Below are 14,404 nucleotides of genomic sequence, written 5' to 3' on the forward strand. Positions count from 1 at the left end.
TTAACACTCATGTGTAGACAATGAGACTTCAAGCTAGTTTGCTTCTCTTATAGACCAATGGAGGGGAAAAGTGTGGACAAAGGGAAACTGTGGGTATTATTTCAATATTAACAAGTATTTATTAAGTGCCTACTATGTGCTAGGCACTGTTGTACTTGCTTAGATACATCAGTGAACTTATCAGGCAAATTGTATCTTAAAAGGTGATAAATGCTTTGAGAAAAATAAAGCAGGACTGACTGGGAGGAAGCCCCAGAGGGAGACTTCAAGGTGCTGTAAGAGTTCTCTGTCTTGACTTGGGTGGTGCTTCTGTGAGGCTATACATATATAAGAGAATTCATCAACCTATACCCTTGAGATTTCTAGACTATAAAATAAGAAAAGTAGAGCAGGGTTAAAAAAGGAGTGGGAGAATGAGTTGCAGTTTTTTTTTTTAAAAAAAAATGTTTGTATTGATTTTGGAGAGAGAGAAATGGAGAGTGAGAGAGAGAGAAACATTGATCACTTGCCTCCCATAGGCACCCACTCTGGGGATTGAATCCACAACCTGGGCATGTGTCCTGACCAGGAATCGAACTGGTGACCTTTCAGTGTATAGGACAATGCTTAACCAACTGAGCCACACAGTCCAGAGCTTGAGTTGCAATTTTAAATTATGTGGTCAGAGAAGTTTTCATGAAGATTTGCATTTGGGAAAGACTTGCAAGAAAGTGAAGGGGTTTCACCCTTGGTGAGAGAAATTCTTTGCAACCCCATCTCACCAGAAAAGAGCATGTTCAAACCTTGTCCTGGCACATTTCCCTCACCAAGCCTCTGTACCTTCTTGGTCGTTGAAAAGAGACTCTCAGAGCATGTCAGGTGATGTTGCTGATAAAAGAAGTAGCTTACCTGGAAGTTCTGACCCTTGTCCTTCCTGAAAGAACTGTGCCAAATTTCAGGGTGCCTTGCCAGGTCAATCATTGAACGTGTATCATGCATGCAGCAAAGATTGGTACTGAAATGTGTCTGACATGAGTCACTGGAGAGATGGCTGCTTTCTCCAGGCAGCAGCCCTGATCCCACCAGCCCCAGATACTCTGTCTGCATTCTCAGATGGGATTGCTTTGGTTTTGTTTAGAAGCCACTGCTGGAGGAAATAATTAAACTTAACAGAAACAGTCATTTCTAAAAGGGTGACAGTGTGCCCTGGCCAGTGTGCCTCAATGGTGTCATCCTGTGCACCGAAAGGTTGCTGGTTCGATTCCTGGTCAGGGCACGTGCTCAGATTATAGTCTTGATCCCAAGTGGGTGCATGCAGGAGGATCGATGTTTTTCCCTCCCCCTTCCTCTACCTCTAAACACACACACACACACACACACACACACACACACACTAAAAAAAAGGTGATCATGCTTGCTTTTCAGCTTTTGTAGTTTGTCATTTCCTCTGTTTTTTGTTGTTGTTGTTGTTGTTGTTTGTTTTTGTTTTTCCTTTTTTGGCAACACTCCTGTGCATTTCCATGATATGGGTAGAAAAGCTGAGAAATTTGCCAAGAGAAATAGCTCAATTTTACTGAAAATTTATTTTCTAGAATTGTCTGCAAGATAAGAGCTAAGGGATAAAAGATATGTTTAAAGGGAGGTGATACTGCCTGCATTCAGATCTTTGCTAAACTCACTGGTCATTTAAGCTAAAGCATTTAATGCCAATGGAAAGGTAGTCGCGCCTCACCAGGTGTTATTGTAACCCCTGCTTGGCAGTCAAGATTAACTCAGTTGGAAGGTGAATTCTTCACAGCCATTGTCTAGACTAGCCCCAGACCTGTAAACATGATAAGGAGGCACCTCTTACATGAGCCTGTCTTTGCATAAGTAAAATTAGAAGCTTGCACTAGTCTGCCCCACTTTCTTTTAAGTGGTATTTAAAATAGATACAGATGATATATTGTCTCTGCACAAATAATTTTCCAAATTCCTTCTGACTTATATATGTTTGTGTAAACAAAACATATTTGTGTGATGTTTATAGGATGTCTCTATTTATGTAACATATAAATATGTGTGTATGTTAAAATATTTATATATTATAGATACACTAGAGGCCCAGTGCATGAAATTTGTGCATGGGGGGGAGGGGTCCCCTCAGCCCAGCCTGCACCCTCTCCAATCCGGGACATTCCTCTCACAATCCAGGACCACTGGCTCCTAACTGCTCACCTGCTTGCCTGCCTGATCACCCCTAACTGCCCCCCCTGATGGCTTGGTCACCCCAACTGCCCCCCCCGCCAGCCTGGTTTCCCCTAATTCCCCCCCCCCCACTGGCTTGGTCGCCCCTTACTGCCCCCCCCCCCCCCCGCCAGCCTGGCTGCCATCAACTGTTCCCCTCGCCAACCTGGTCAGCCCTAACTGCCCCCCCTGCTGGCCTGGTCACCCCACACAGCCTGTTCGGTCATCCATTCAGTTGTTTCTGTTGTGATGGTCGGTTAGGCTTTTATATATATAGATAGCGAGATAGCTAACATAAATGGTCATCTCTCCCAATTAAAGAAAAGCAAATCCTATATAATAAAAGCCTAATATGCAAATTGTCCCCTCAAATGGGAGTTCAACTGGGAGTATGACCAGGGGTGGGGACGACTGGTCAGCCGGGGGAAGGGAGGCCCTGGCCAGCAGCCAGCAGCTAGCAGCCACTAGGGACCCTACTTGTGCATGAATTTCGTGCACTGGGCCTCTAGTTAAGTGCATAAAAAATGAGAAACAATTTTTCACTTATCACATTGTTAAAGAGAAAAAGTCTGTTATATGTGTTACAGGCACTCATCTGCTGTCTGTCGATGTGCAAATTGTGCAACTTCTTTGGAAAAAATTCAGAAACACATAAAAAAATTTTAAACGCACATGCCTTGTACCTCAAAAATTCATGTCTAAGAATTTATCCTAAAGATATATTACACAAAGGTGAGTGTGCATAAATATTCAATGTGGCATGTTTTTCACTACAAAGACCAGCAGTGGCCTCCACGTCGATTAATAGAGGTCACATCTATACAATGGGATAACACTCAGCCATTTAAAAAAATTTACAGAGATCCAGTTATGTTGTTGTTCAGAACCTTTCCAAGACATATTATTACATGGGAATTCAAAGCACAGAAGAGGGTGTGTGTGTGTGTGTGTGTGTGTGTGTGTGTGTATAAATAAAGTATGTGTAGATTGTCTCCATTTGTGTAACAGATAAATAATAAATATGTATTGTATATTTATATGAGATAGATAAACTGAAAAGATACACAAGAAATTGGTTTAAAAAAATCCTTATCTCCATGGATGGAGACTAACTTTTTACAAATGTCTTTATATAGCTGAATATTTTTTTACTGTGTTCTATATAAGTTTTAATTTCTTATTTTGGTCAAAGTAACACATATATGTAGTTTAAAAACTCAGGTAGCTCTACAAAGTTTCTAATGAAAGACAAATTCCCCACCCACAACATCTCACACTCTATTCCCCAAAGACAATAATTAAAAACCTTTTTTTTTTTTAATTTAGTGATTTTCGAGGGGGGGGGGGGAAGGGAGGGAGGGAGAGAGAGAGAGAAGAGAGAGAGAGAGAGAGAGAGAGAGAGAGAGAGAGAGAGAAGAGAACAACACAGATCTGCTGCTCCACCCATTCATGCATTCATTGGTTGACTCCTGCATGTGCCCTGACCTGGACCAAAGTCACAACCTTGGTGCATCCATCAGGATGACACTCCAACCAACTACTCCAGCCAACTAGGTCACCCAGTGAGGGCAGACAATCATTTTTTTAACTTTTAGTTGGTTCTTACATTATATATATATATATATATATATATATATATATCACTAACAACATGGTTGTATTGCCATTTTTTTATGTTTTGCTGTCTTACACATTATCTAGTGACGTCCTGTTATGGGTGAAGACTCTTTAACTCTTATGCATCCCAATCCAGCCACCTGTGCATGCCCGCACACTCTCACTCTCCCTCCATTCTCTCATCATAATTAGATTTCCATTTATGGCTAAATCATATTCAGTGGGTACATTATTCTGACTATGGAAATATTGTTTGCAGCTAAGCCATGTGGAATGTTCTAATTCTATTTCCTCACGCAGAAAGTTTGTGATCTGAAGTTAATAATTGCCCCTCGTTCTCCCCACCACCACCACCATATACCATGTTCCTACCATTAATTAAGTCCCCAGATTTCTCACATAACCCCCAAGCTTCTCTCAGGAGAGGCAAACCCATAATTTATCAGTTTGGCTTCCCCCCTTGAGGCATCCCCTGCTGTATAACCCTGTGTCATGGTTCCCACAAATTCCTCCAATAAGACAGGCAGTCCCCAGAGGCCAGCTCAGGAGGGAGCTCACAGACAGGTCGCCTAAGAGCCAGGAGCCGGCACCCCCAACCCAGTACTTTCCTGCAGTCACCACTGGCTCCAAATATGCCGCATCCACCAAGAACCACTGTCTTCTATCAGGCACTTCCCGCACCCCCCCCGCCCTCCGCCCCCCCGCCCCCCCCCCCCCCCCCCCCCCGCCCCTGCCCCGAGACGAGTTTCAAAGCAAGGAAAACTGTCCTGGGGCTGTGGGAGAAGAAAGAGAAATGTAATTACAGAGGGGATGGGCGGGGGGGGGGGGGGGGGGGCGGGTGTGGAGTCTGGTTATATTCTCAGTGGGGTCCAGAACACTTGTATGTGGACTCCAGAATCTTGCAGCATTTTCAGAACCCAAGACCTACCCATAGGACAAGGGGGAGAGCTAATCAACAAGACAATGTTACACGCAGGACAACTCTGTCCTCTAGATTATTAAAAATCTGATAGTGCATAAAGCTTGACGCTCCAATCCCCCTTTCCTTGGGATGAGGATCTTCCCAAGATGTTCCTCCCATTCCCAGGCACTGAGAATTCTAGCGGACTCTCCTTCCCGGATCGATCCACTAACGGAAATAAATGCCAGCATTTAAAACACACGCCAAAAAATGCACGGCTTTTTAAGGTGTGACTCATTTGAAAGCCGTTTTTTAAATCCACATGTATTAAAGCCTGAACAATCAATGACATCTGATTTCGTGGTCCCTGATTAGGAAATATTCACATTCCATCTCGTGAGCTGAAGGCTACGGTGCTTCCCTGAGTGCCAGCACCTACGTCCTGTACAAGCATGTGCCCTGTGACTCACTGAAATCATTTAATTTCTCAAAAATGGTGACAGTTAAATGCTGGCATAGGCTATGCTGGCTAGCTCCAAGCAATGCCGAGTGACAGCAAATGGGAGCAGTGATTTTCAGTCCTTTGTGCAAAGTGTTTTGTTTTTTAACCATAAGGCCTTAAAGCAGGAGTATCACGTGGAAAATGGCAGTTGGAGGAGCTGATCTGCTTGCATCAGTGGTGGGACAGGTTTACCATGAAGCTAATCACCTTAAGCTTCAGGGAGTGCCTTCAAGGCCTGTGCCTAAATTTGTAGTTTTAATTTTGTATTTTTTTTTTTTTTTAAAGAGCATACCCTTCCACCAATTGAAGAAACTTTAGGCCCCATGAAACCTGGTCCTACTCCTAGCAGAGTTCCAGAGCCTCTCCCCTCCCTCTCCTCTGAGCCCCTCTCCATGGAGCTCTAATTCCCTGCGATGAAACAAATGGCTCTGAGCCATTGTTGTGCCTCCTTTGGGTCATTTGACCTTTCTCAGACTTTGTTTTGTCATCTATAAAACGGGTGTGTGACCAGGTCACTGAATTCCCTTTGAAAATGAAAACCTTTGACAAGGTCCACTGGAGCCACTTCCTATATTCTCTCATGACAGCTCCCATTCCTGCACTTGTTCTTCATTCCCAGGATGCTGGAAAACTTCACGCTGCCCTGCTGACATCTGGGGCCCTGCTCAGGCCCTGCCAGCTCCACCCAGGGCCCTGCCCAGCTCCACCCAGGGCCCTGCCCAGCTCTGCCCAGGCCCACCTTCTCCAAGCAAGGACTTCAGTGATCCTGTTGGGCAACTCTCTCTTCCCCACATTCAATCTCTCCTCTCCCCTAGATGTCAGTGGACAGAAGTGACAGCTTATAACTATACACGTTTACCCTCCCAAAGGTATTGTCATTTTATTTTATCTTAAGAGAGAGAGAGAGATTGATTGAGAGAGAGATCAATGATGAGAGCATCATTGATCAGCTGCCTCCTGTACACCCCACACTGCGGATTGAGCCTGCAACCTGGACTTGTGCCCTGACTGGAATCGAACCGTGACCTCCTGGTTCATAGGTCGCCACTCAACCACTGAGCCATGCTGGGCTGATGCTGTTTTGAGTGAAGTCATGTCTCTCTGGTTTTCTTCATTTAAAAATAGACGTTAATGTTTTATCTCAGTGACATAAGTCTTAACGGTGAAATGTTAGGCAGTCAAGTCTGAGAGATCCTTCTTGCACTTTTGAAGCAGGCATTTTTTTTCAAACCCCTCAAGTCAGAAGGGGTCACTGACCATTGTTCTGGAAGCAATAGACCAACAGAGGTACAAGAGCCGTGTCAACTTGGACCCAGGGAACTTCATCTCACTGGGAATGGCATTCGTACTAACACAATTGTTTAGGTTAATTGAGACTGCTAATTTTGTTTGGCTCTGCCACACCTTCCCTTGGGGCCACTAACATCCCAGCCTCCTGATGGATTTACTTTATGTGAAAAAATAAAGTTTTGTGTGTTTAAGCCACTACTGTTCAGTTCTCTCACTCATGGCTGAATACAGTTTCTCACTGTGGTTGAGGTAACACTAAATGGTAAGACTTCACATTTTAAAGAGTCAAGTCAGTAAGTAAAAATATAATGTAATCTATGAGAGCTAAAATGAACCTTAAAACTCAACCAATCACCTATTTTACAGAAGAAACCGAAGCCCGAGGGCAGGGTGTGGCAGAGCCCAAGAAAATGGACAGATTCAATGGGCCCTGCACAGCCCACTTTCCCTTTTTAATGTACAGGTAGGTGTGATTGGTTCCAATTCAATTAATAGCTTTTTAGCTATTAGCAATAATGCCAAATGACACTTTGTCACTGATAGTGGGTATTTTGAACACTTGTAGCTTTAAAGAAGCCAAAAGTAAGTTAGTATATATCCATTTTTCCAGATAATGTTTTATTGGGATCTACTCAAGGAGATCTTCCTTTAAACCCCGAATCTCAGAAACTCAGACTGTGTATCTAAAGGAAAAAGGTAAAAAATGGACACACCTTCCTCTCAGCATTGGTGGATATTGCTTCTCCCTCACAGGGCAGAAGATAAGGTGGTCAGTCACGTGTCACCCATGTTACAACCTGGACTTGTTTTGGAAGGAAAGGAGATTCCCAAAGCATGAGCAGCGAGAACACCATTCCTGCTCTGGGGAAGCATGAGGTCATCTGGATGTGATGATTCATGTTCTTTTGCTCCTGGAGGATCTGGCATCCCGGTTCCTCCCTCAGACCAATTTCTGTTTCTGCTGCTGCGCCTGCAAAATCTTCCCTGGTCTAAGAGTTCCTGAGCCATCGTTGGAAAGCTGGGATTTCATCTTCTCTGTGAAGGGATTCAGGGCTGTGTTTGTCTCATTTTTGCACTAAGGACTCACTGAGCACCACCTATGTGCCAGCCCCCAGAGGAGACCTGGGGTACAACAGCAATCAGCACCCAGGAGGTGAGTGCCCCCGAGGGGAAAGGCACATGGGAAGAAAGGAGGGGCCCCTGACTCATTCTTAGAAGTCACATGAGGCTTCTGGAAGAAGGCGATATCGAAATAGAGATGTGGAAGATGAGTAGGGGTTTCTGTCCTCCCTTTAGTCACTGCTGTTACCCGACATTTCTTTACTCCAGTTTCAATGAGTGAAGTAGGTAGCAAGGAGGTGGTTAGAAAAATAAAATACCTTTTTTCTTCCTTTCCTTGAAGTCTGCAGACAGTACCATCTCATTTCCTCCGGAAGAAATCAGAAACCAGGGTCAAGAGAGGGGCTAAGGGCCCGGGTTGTTTTCCTCCTCTGAGGATGCTGGGTCAGGAAATGCCAACCTTGGCACCTTGGAGTCATGCCCATTGGCCTGCTCTGGCAACAGTGTTTATGACTGGGATATGCAGGCAGGATGTCCCCAAACAATGTACACACACTTTGAATAATTATTCATTCCAATGGGTTAAATCTGAAAAGGAAAAAGCATCAATTGAGCTATCAGCTGTTAAGTGTGTGTGTGTGTGTGTGTGTGTGTGTGTGTGTGTGTGTGTGTCTTTATTGGGATATAATTTAAAAACCTATAATTCACCCATTTTAAATGTACAGTTTAATAGGTTTTAGTGTATTCATGGAGTTGTTCAACCACCTCCACATTCAATTTTAGGACATTTTCATCACCTCAAAAAGAAGTCCCATACCCTTTAGCTATCACCTTCAATTCCCCAACTCCCCTCAGCTCCTGGCAGCCACTAATCTACTTTGTCTCTACAGCTTTTCCCTATTCTTAACATTTCATAAATATGGAATTGTAGCCCTGGCCGGGTGGCTCATTTGGTTGGAGCATTGTCCTGATGCACCAGGTTGCAGGTTCAATCCCCTGTCAGGGCACATGTAGGAATCAACCCATCAGTTCTCTCTCTCTTAAAAAAAAAAATCAATCAATCAATCAAATGTTAATGGAATCATATAATACGTGTTTTTATGACTGGCTTCTCCAGTTTGCATAATGTTTCCAAGGTTTGTCTGTGTTGTAGTGCATGTGTTTGTTCCTTTTTATAGCCAAGTTATACACATCTATCATTTTTCATGTGCTTCAGGTTGGCATCTGGGCTAATCATCAGTCCTATACATAAAAATATGCCACTGATTATCAGCTTGTGCTACAAACATGAATAGAACAAATGCCATGTGATGCCTACAGTTTTATGTCCCCAAAAGCTTTCTAACTCATCTCCGTGTCTCCATCTCCATCACCACCATCATCTGCCTCCTGGACCAGGGATGTTAGCCAACAGTGACCTCCCTCCTTCAATGTTTTCCCTTGGTCTCCAAATAAAGACTGAAGTCCTGGGTGTGGCCAACAGCATTCCTCCAGTCTGGTCTCCTCAACACCGATCGCATCTTCTACCTTTTGGCTCCATCTGTCCCCATCTTCTCTCAAGCCCTCTTACTTGTTGTGGTTTCTCTGCCACCCACTCCCCCCTTTTCCCACCTGGAAGCCTTCCATCTCTTCCCCTAGTGCCTGATTATTCTTCAGATCCCAGGCCAGTTTCAAGGTGGTCATGTTCACACTCCTCATAACTCATATAGCACTCTGTCTTTCCTTTGTCACCAAGCTTAACCCAGTTCAACTGGACATCTGTGAGTGTTTGATTAAGATCTGCCTCCCCTCTAGACTGAAACTCTTTGAGGGTGGGCCATTGTCTGGTTTTGCTCACAATAGATCCCCTCTACCTAACAGTATCTATGTTATAAATACAGAAAGCATGTAGGTACCAACATTTATGGAGTGACCCCATAACTGGATGCTTACAAACACTGGCTCATGAAATCCCTATAATAATCCTGTGGGGAAGGTACTGTCAGCTTCATTGTACCAATGAGATCAATGAAGCTGGGAAAGTATAAACACATAACTTGCCCAAAGCTGGCAAGAGGAGCCCAGACTGTCATTTTGGCAAGAGGAGGATTTTATCCTGGGCCTATTGAATTCTCAGTTCTCAGATCTTTCCACTACTACCAGACTGTTTCTGGAATCAATAGCACAAATGTCTTCCATTCAACAGTTATCAGATAAGCCCCTGTTTCCAAATATCTGTTAAACACAGAAAAGGAGCAATGGGGCAAAAGTCTGTGCTCAAGGAAAGCATAAACCAAGGGTTGCAGAGGTCACCAGAGATTGTATCAGGATGGGGCCTTCAGAGAAGCTTCCCAATACTGGAGACTCATAAGAAGGACCTCCCCACGGTTGGTCAGTTTCATTCTAATTGGTTTGCTTAAAGTCCCTTCCTACGCATCTAAATGGAGACGGAGTATTTCCTTTGGAATTTTCTTACATTGTTTTAATCTTGGGTGTTACCCTTTTCATTTCAGTCCAGCAAAGAACTCAACTGTTCGTTTCCTTTGGGGGGATTTCTTTTCTTTATTTAGGGAGGCAGTACCTCTACCAGGAAACACTAGCTACCACAGCAGTCCCCAGAGATTGGCTGCTTTTGCATAATTGTCACTGAAGCATTTCCCCCGAAAGTTTCTCCGTCACTCTGAGGTGGCCTCAGAGCACGTGAGCCAAGGCTCATGGGTGATCTCATCCTCTGGCCCTGGTCCAGCAGCTGTGAGCTCTGTCATCACAGTGAGGGTGGCTGACTTCTTGCTAACATGGTTAGGTCATTACTAATTCTTTTTCAAACCAGGGATTTCTCAATTAATGATACATGGGAAAAGGATGGTCGGTCCAGGCTCCTGGCAATACGTCACTGTCATTTCACAATGACAGCCCATGTAGGGGAGTGACGTTTGCCTTACTTAATGACGTTTCCCTTTGTCCTGAAGCACGCCCCGTATGTTCTCCTGTAATCAAAACCACTGGTCTGTCTGCTTCCCACAGAGATACATTTACCAAAAAGTAATGTCTCTGTACAGACAATAGAATATCATTCAGCCTTCAAAAGGAAGGAAATTCTGACACATGCTACATGAATGAACCTTGAGGACATTATGCTAAGTGAAGTAAGCCAGTCACCAATGGATGAATATTATATGATTCCATTTATGGACATTCCCAGGGTAGTCAAGTTCATAGAGACAGAAAATAGAATGGCTAAGGGGAGAAGGGGGAATGAGAAGTGAGTGTTTGATCGGTACAGTCTCAGTTTGGGAAGATGGAAAAGTTCTGAAAATGAATGGTAGTGATAGTTGCAAAAACAACGTGAAGGTACTTAAGGCCACTGAACTGCACAGCTGAAAATAGTTCAAGTCATAAATTTTAGATTTTACATATTTTACTACAATAAAAATATGTGTTTGAAGATTTAAAAAAAAGAAGTCTTGCCTATTTTTCTTCCAGTTGTTCATTCGTTGCACCGTCATGGAGCATGCTATTTACTGTCTCCAGCCGTGTTACTCCGAGAGTGGTCCCTGAATCAGCAGCAGCAGCAGCATCGCCAGGGAGCTTGTGAGAACCAGGGATGCTCAGGCTCACCTACTCTTACAGGATAGCATTTGCAGTGATTGGAACCTTCTTCCACCCACTGAACCATTAGACCACCATCCTTTGGAGTCTGGAATCATCAGTTTTATTCACAAGAACATTTCAGACAAAAATAGTAATCTTCCTTTTCCCTGTGTTCAAGTCATACAATTTGTTTGATGTGGTATTGGCAAGAAGGTCAGTTCTTTGTACTGCCCTCTCATAATTCCAATGTCTTAAAAAGAGATGGGATTCCTAAGTGTATTAAAGGGATATGATTGAAGGTTTAATGGATTGAAGGTGGTATGACTGAAGGCATAAGCACTTAAAAACATGGAGGATAATGTAAACATCAAGATAATGATTGAAAAGTTTGTGCATAAACACAGTTATATTCCGCTACCGAGAAACCCAGTAGACAAAAACAAAACACAGGAGTGCCCAGCTGGTGTTGCTCAGTGGTTGAGCATCGACCTATGAATCAAAAGGTCGCCACCGGTTCAATTCCTGGTCAGGACACATGCCCGGGCTTGCAGGCTCGATCCCCAGTGGAGGGCTTGCAGGAGGCAGCCGATTGATATTTCTCTCTCTCTCTCTCTCTTCCTCTCTCGCTAAAAATCAATAAAAATATAGTTAAAAAATTAAAACAACCCCCCGCCCCCAGAAGTTACCAAACAAATAAATCAAGGGATTTAGTTTGATGAAACAACATCATTTTAAAGGGTGCATTCTCACTGGGTGTTTTAAACATGATCTCACGACTTAGAAGTTACTTTATTCAGGTATCTTCAGGAACCCTGGGCTGCATGGGGGAAGGGGGTCTCCGTTTCCATCATTTGGCCCCACGGTGTCTGTGTGGGTTGCTCCTTTTACCATGGTAAGTGATAAAGAAAAATGATGACTCATGCTCTTTTACCTAAGTCCAGGAGCATCTTTCTGCGTGTGGGATAGGAAAGGAAGGAGTTGTATGTTTCCTCCCAACAAGTGCCAGAAAAAACGTCTCCCTGAAAGAAATGACAAAGTTCAAAAGCAGGGCATTTCTCATAGTGACCTACAGTGCATTGTTTCATTTCTTTTACTTCAATGTACTCAGTCATGGAAATAGAGGCGTAACATTTGTCATGTTAATTACCATTTAAAAAATCCAGCCAGGCCCTTGCCAGGTGGCTCAATGGTTAGAATGTTGTCCCACGCACCAAAGGGCCATGGGTTTGATTCCCAGTCAAGGGCACATACCTGGGTTGCAGGTTCGATCCCCAGAGGCAACTAATCAATGTGTCTTTTTCACATCTATGTTTCTCCCCCTTCCACTCCCCACCACTTCTCTCCACTCTCTCTACAAATCATTGGAGAAAAATGTTCTCAGGTGAGGATTAGCAAAATAACAACAACAAAAAACCAACACAGTCTATAAAAGGCAAATTTGATAAATTGGACCTCATCAAAATTAGGAACTTTCGCTTTGCAAAAGATGAAAAGGCAAGCTAGGGAGAAAATACAAGGGTGGGCCAAAGTAGGTTTACAGTTGTGAGTACACGAAACACAGAGTTTATTCTTATATTATTTTTATTATATTATTTTTCATATGAACAATTGTAAGCCTACTTTTGCCCACTCCTGTATTTGAAAACCACATATCTGACATAGGATTTTATGTAGAACATATAAAAAGCTCTCAATACTCAACAGCTAAAAAACCATGACCCAAACAATCTAATTAAAAAATAAATAGGCATTTCACTAGAAAGCATATACAAATGATAAATAAAGCACACAAAATGATGGTTAACATTATTAGCCAGTATGGAAATGCAAATTAAAACCACTATGAGATCACACAACACACCCATAACAAAATAAAAATTAATGCCAACACAAAATGCTGGGAAAGATATGGAATCACTGGCTCTCTTATAACTTGCTGGTGGGAATATAAAATGGTACAGCCACTCTGGAAAATAGTTTGTTATTCTCTTAAAAAACTAAACATACACTTACCATATGACTCAGCAATTTTCCTCCCTGGCGTTTATCCCAAGAAATGAAAGCTATGTTTATGTAAGACCTGTACACAAATGTTCAAGGCAGCTTTATTCATAATAGACCCAAACTGGAAAGAGCCAAGATGCCCTTCAATAGGTGAATGGTTAAGTAAACTGTAGAGCGGCCGTGTTATGGGACACTACCCAGCAATAACAAGGAATTTTGTTATTGATACACACAAGTTAGATAGATCTCAAAGCCATTCTTAAATATTATATACTGTATGATTTCATTTCTATTACACTCTTGTAGTGACAAAATTATAGATATGGAGAATAAATTAAGGATGGGAGTAGGGGGCATATACTATCTAATAAAAAAGAAGCATGCAAATTGACCGTACCTCTGCTACACCCACCCGCCAATCAGAGTGAGTATGCAAATTAACCCAACAAATATGGGGGATGCCACGAAGCTGGAGCAAGCAGGAGGCTTGGGTTGCCCCAGGCGATGGAGGAAGCCAATCTTCCCGCCCGTACTGGCTGGCCCTGGTCTTCGCTCAAGGCTACAAAGTTTCAATTATAGAAGATAAATAAATCCCAGATACTTGCTTCCAGCCAGCCCTGGCCTCTGCTCAAGGAGGCACTGAAAAAAAAAGAAAAAAAGTAAAAAAGGAGAGGCTGGGAGCTTGGGTCGCCTGCAAACAGCCATCAGCCTCTCACCTAGGCTGGCCAGGCACCCCAGTGGGAACCCCCACCCTGAAGGGCTGTGGCCAACCTGCAAACCTCCATCAGCCCCTCACCCAGGCTGGCCATGCCCCCCCAGCGGGAACCCTCACCCCATGGGGCTGTGGCCGGCCTGCAAACCACCACAGGCTCCTCGCCCAGGCCGCCCCACACCCCAAGGGAACCCCCACCCTGATCCGGGACACCCTTCAGGGCAAACCAGCTTGCGCCCACCTGTGCACCAGGCCTCTTTCTATACTAATAAAACGGTAATATGCTAATTAGACTGGGAGACCTTCCAGGAGACCTTCCGGACGTTCTTCTGGACAAAGCCATGGTGGTGGGGCCGAGGTAGAGGCAGTTAGAGGCCAAGAGGGGAGAATGGGACAGCAGTTGTGGGTGATCAGGCCAGGATGGGACAGCAGTTGTGGGTGATCAGGCTGGTGGGGGGCAGGGCCATTGAGGGTAAGCAGACCAGCAGGGGGGCCAGTTGGGGGCGAGCAGGCCGTCAGTGGGGGTCAGTTGGAGGTGATCAGG

The sequence above is a fragment of the Cnephaeus nilssonii genome, assembly GCF_951640355.1.
Source record: "Cnephaeus nilssonii genome assembly, chromosome: 11".
NCBI classification, from domain to species: Eukaryota; Metazoa; Chordata; class Mammalia; order Chiroptera; family Vespertilionidae; genus Cnephaeus; species Cnephaeus nilssonii.